The following is a 5,419-nucleotide window of genomic DNA, read 5'->3' as shown; positions in this document are numbered from 1 at the left end:
ACACTAAATCTATTGCTTGATAATGTGCCAGCATTCCAGCAATGGACTAAGTAAAGTTCTTAAGAAGAAAGTTTATATTTCTGGTCCTACAAACATACTGCATACGTACACAAAGACAGACAAGAAAGATACATTAAAATTCCAAGGCATGTGCCAGGTAATTGCATTGCCCCTTTGGGTTTCTTTTTGTTTGACTTTACGTGTGTGTATGTGCACGTGTGGAAACAATTTTTCAGTGAGAAAGCCAGTGTGTATGTGTATTCCAGATGGATGAGGAAAAAATTAAGTTGGTAGAGTTAATGAATTCTGGCAACATCTCATTGCTTTTCCCAAAGCCCTTTTTTCACACAAATTCTGTCCGTTGTCTATTTTTGAGAGTATGTATGGGAAAAAAAGGATTGGTTTATTATTTGATTTTATTACTGATTTTACTTGGGGAATAAGGAAATTAATTTATCCATAACTTACAGTTCATTTTCTGTTGTATTAATTTTAACTGTACGTTGAAGAAGAATTTACTCTCCTTTAGCAGTAGATTTGGCTTTTGTATGAATTCAATCTTCTTTTAAGAGTATTACCTTCAGATTTTTTGTATTTGAAAATATTTTTTTCTTCATAAGACATTGTGGGTGGGTCTTTGAGACTTATAGCAACTTTATTTTTGTTAAGTTCTACCTCTTATTGAATCTTTTCATATGTTGGAAAGAATTTTTAGAGTATACGTTTTATCTAGTGGTGTGCAAATTATAGTCTTTCTTTTAAACTGCAGTCCTGTTAATGATATGGTATGCGTGGTTGAGGCTGCTGCTATTTTGATTTCAAGAACAATGGAAAGGTTATGAAGAATCTACAATCCCAAATGTTTGGAGAGCCTTAATTAGACATAACCTTTAAACAAGAGCCACATGAATTCCAAACCTCATGCAATCTCAATGGTACATGGCAAAGCTAGATTTGTTCATTAAGGCCAAACTCTGCCTTTTTTTTTTTTTTTTTTTCTCTCCACATGATACATATCACAAACATGGAGACACCAGCACCCCACCACTTTCGGGGCTGGGGGCAGAGGCAGTGAAACTCCCTGCCCAGCCATGCGGAGTTGCAGAAGGCGGTGCTGCCTGCTGCACCAGCCTTCTTCCCTTGAAAAGTGGGTGCAAGGCTGGGGTAGGGTTTGGGTTACATAATCAAGAGCGTTTGAAAAAAGAGCGTGCTCAGCTTTATTTATTTATTTGTTTGTTTGTTTGTTTGTTGATGACACAAAGGCAGCTCCCACATGAAAAGGGTTATTACTTGCAGTACCAGATAGCTCAATTCTTATATTTTATTTTTATTTTTTTTAATACTAGGGAGGATTTCACTCTTTAAATTCCAGTTCATCATTGCCAGTTCATTCTCTCCTGAGTGCTGTTAAGTAACCACTGAGGACAACAGGCATGCTTTGTAGGGCAGAGAGCAGAAGAAGAAATGGGAGGAACAAAATCTTAATCTGGGCTCCTCTTTGGAGGGAGCTGGAGACCAGATTTTTTTTTTTCTTCTCAAGGAGGCTGTGGTGCTGTCAGGATCCAGATGGTGCACATACCTTGGCTGTAACCGTGAGGAGATGACCAGGGCAGGCAAGCTGTGCAACTGCCAAGGCCATTCAGTACTGAACCATGCTACTGTCCCAGTTCAGCCAGTGCTCTGGAGGCTACGTAACATCCAGCCTCAAATCAAAATGTTTCCTCCACATAGGAAGCGCACTAACTGCCACAATACACTGTGAACCAATATATGGCAGGAACAAAGGCCAAACGTTTTGCTGATATTGTTTCCTTGTCAGTTAAGCCTGGAGTCCTCGGCAGTCTGACACATCCAAAAGGTGATGACCGATTGTTAACAATCCTGTGAGAGCCTTCTCCCGTCAGTTCTCAGAAAAACAAGGGCTGCAGTGACGGCAAGTCACAGGATGTTATTGGATCCTTGTATGGCTTCAGAGATGTGGGAAGCAGAGCGTGCGCTGTTTTCGGAGGATGCGCGATCGTAAACAGGAAGCTTTGCAGGGCACAGCTGAGTCCCTGGGCCCCGTGGAGGACAGGAGAAGTCTGCTGAAACAGGTAGCCACGGCCAGCATTGCTTTGTTATGGCACAGGCAGCCTGCTCGAATTTCCTAAACATCCGTAGTTTAACCTTGTCATTGCTGGTCTATCGGGCCAGCTCTCACACTTGCATTTTTAAACCACTAGGGGAAAAAAAAAAAAAAAAGAAAAAAGAAAAAAGAAAAAAAAGCTACACATTCTGAAACCCAGGGCATGTCAGAGGTACTCTAATAGCAAATGCAGGCTTTCTTCAGACTTTCCACTCAGGAAAACACCTAAGTAACCAGTGAGTTGTTAAACCAGTATTATGCAGAACTACTGCCAGTATTTCATTGAACTACTTTACTGTTAGTTAATTAGAGACCAAGTCATTTCAGCTTGCCCCTAACATAAAAAAGTTTGAGCAGCAGCAGGAAAACTGCATGGGGAAGAGGAAGGAACAGGGTCCCTACAAGGCTCCAGCATGCCTGTTTAGAAACCACTGGCAGTCCACACGCACAAATGAAAGTCACTTGCCCAATGCATTTTGGCTGTGCAAAGAACAGCTAGTATACTCACCCTGGACAGATTCAATCTTCTCAGCTCTGCTCCTCCCTCTTCCCCAGAAGTCGTGTTACAAAACCTATTCCTAAAATTATTCCAGTTCTGCTGGCATTAAGATGTATGGGCTTAATAGCTCGTCAGAGGATCATGGGAACAGATAAGTGCTCCAGCACGTCTGCCATTGTGTTTTGTGTTTTCAGCACTCACAGTTGCCAAATGACCACTGAACATAACAGCATCTCTGACAACAATACTTATGCCACAGAAGAAATGAGTAGAGGAAAACATAAATTTAGGAGATTGCATTTTGATGATTTTTACCACAAAGACAATGCACATGTACATTTCCCTATCAGAACTCAAGAAATGTAAATCTAGGTTGTATTATTTAAATTCAATGCAGTCACTGTGCATTTTAACCCTCTAAGGCAAACAAATTTTCCCCCAGCTGGTCACTTACTTGTTACCACTTCTGCAAGGCTGACTCAAGGAAGAGGATCCTGGTATGCAGATTAGAGCAAGGCAAGAAGTAATGGTTTGTCCCTCCTCTTGAAGCTCCAACACTGCTGCCTGTCATGGAGACTGCATGGCAGAAGTGGAGAGCCATTTTTGCTACCCCAACTTTTTACAATTGATGTCCTGCAGTAGGATCGTTGAAGGACAGCTCAGCAGTCTTATTTTAAGCCATGTGTCACAACTAAAAATGCCTTATTTAGAAGGGAAAATTAACATCCAAATTCAAAAGGTCTTTTTTTTTTAAATTAATTAATTTATTATTATTATTATATGATTTACATACTGCTCACCATAGATTTTGATTTCACAAACAGGAAAACAGAAAAAAGAAGTATCAGACAACCTAGCAACTGAGAATAAAGATTAATAAAATCCAACTTGCTCTAATAGAAACTGAGAAACATTTTTTTCAGGGCAAGACGTATCTTGCAAAAGGAGAAGTTAGCAGACAGTCTTTTTTGCCAGCTTTATTACCTAAAAAATACCAGCTCACTGGTCAGACAAGGGTATTCTTCAGATTCTTGTAAAATTTAACTGCTCAAAGGTTAACAACAAAGACAGACAGGGGCATGTCCTGGAACACCTGTAAGCCCCTCCATTGAAGGTTGACTTAGGATCATTGTTACAGTCTTAAGCAAAGATCCAGTCACCTTCACGCTAACTACTTTGGTATCTTCTCCACATCAGCACGTAGCTGGTTTAGGCCCAACCAGTATCTCATTACCTACAGGCAGAAGAAGAAAGTAGCTTTTTGTCTATTGAAGAGGCCTATAAATCTTTTATCTCTTGATAGCTTCAAACACCTGGCTTTGCTTACTACCTCTACAACTAACCCAGCACTGCCTCTTGCACATTCTCTCCTACGCTATAAAACTTTCCTACTTTATCTCTCACTCCTCTCTCATAACTACTCCTTAATGGGTACCAGGTGGCTCCACCAACAGTTGCGGCTGACTCTTCCTATCACAAACGTTTAACTCTTTCCTTGCTTTGCTTGACATTAATGTGCTCTGGGTTTGAATATGTCGTCCCATGAGAACAAAAACGGTGGAGGAATTTGGAAAAGTCTTATGACCACACAAATGAGAATTTACCATCTTCTTTCTTTTTACTTTAGTACAGAAAAGCTTCTGTGTGGACAATGCAACACGGTGGACAGAGGAGCGGCTTTAATAGCAGGAGACCCACTCCCTGTTTCCTGTTCTGCCACTGGCCTCTATGCAACCTGCAATAAGAAAATGGGTATTCAAATACATTCTGCTAGCCAGGGGGATTGCAGGAAAAGTGGAGCAATAAGGGCTGAAGAACTTTTTGTGGATATACTTTTTATTACTTGTAGCATCAAACCAAGAGCTGGTTAATACTAAGATCTGTGCTAGGTAAATTGCTCCTGCTTTTAAAAAATTATGATATGAAGAGGCAAAAAAAAAGCCTGAAGGAAAACATAGACCTGACGGTGTTGGGGCTAGTTTCTCCCTGATACAAATCACTTAAAGCTTTCAGCTTTCAACTCAAGAACCTGGTGCCCTGTCCACAGCCAGACTCAATATTAGACCTGTGGGAGAATGTTACTGTTCAAAAGTAGAAAAATCTTTAAGCCATCAGAACTGAAAATAAATAAATAAATAAATAAAAATAAAAATAAATATATAAACAAAGAATTTTAGTGAAACTTATTCTTCTAGAGTTAACCTGTTTACCTGTTTGGATGGTAATTATTTATATTGTTTAAAAACAAACAAACAAAAACTTTTCTACCAAAAGTATTATAACTTAACCATCCAGTTTAAGTCAACTATGAGAGATTTGCATTGTGTCACTAGACTTTTAAGTGCAAATATCTTTGGTAAAATGTAACCTGAGCAAACAGATGCTTGTGGTCTAACCTGATCATTTAGGTTCCTTTTTTAGGGAAGGATTCTAGAGCACAGTTCACCTCGTCTGAAACTTCTATAGTGTTCTATAGTTAAGTGAGCTGGATCCCATCCCTGCTGTCAGGTAGCACTCTCTTCAGTAGTTTCTTTTTCATACTTGAATCAAAAGAACTGTGACTTTTATCTGTGTCCAGTATAGACCACATTTCATACAGTATCTTGGAGGAGAAGAACAAGGCCATAAAGAATTGGCTTGTGACTTTTAGAAGTCTGCTTATTGCATTCTGTTGTTGACACCATTGTTAACATGAAGTAGACCTCATCAAAGAGGGATTATGACATATTCTCTTCTCTGCTTTTTGCCTCTATTTAGCTTTTTCTTCTAGGGAAAAAAAAAAGGCTTTGATCAAA

General features: G+C 39.5%; 1 long non-coding RNA gene across 1 annotated transcript; it reads right to left on the bottom strand.

The window, feature by feature from the left end:
- Positions 1-2,085: 2,085 nt before the first annotated feature.
- Positions 2,086-4,087, bottom strand: LOC106032398 (uncharacterized). The gene is made up of 3 exons (XR_001204838.3): positions 3,609-4,087; positions 3,079-3,257; positions 2,086-2,218 (listed from the first exon to the last, which is right to left on the bottom strand). It is a non-coding gene; the product is annotated as an uncharacterized lncRNA (long non-coding RNA).
- Positions 4,088-5,419: the final 1,332 nt, after the last annotated feature.

The sequence above is a fragment of the Anser cygnoides genome, chromosome 3 (genome assembly GCF_040182565.1).
Source record: "Anser cygnoides isolate HZ-2024a breed goose chromosome 3, Taihu_goose_T2T_genome, whole genome shotgun sequence".
NCBI lineage: Eukaryota > Metazoa > Chordata > Aves > Anseriformes > Anatidae > Anser > Anser cygnoides.
The sequence above is the reverse complement of the archived record's forward strand: the minus strand, read 5'-3'. Positions and strand labels throughout refer to the sequence as shown.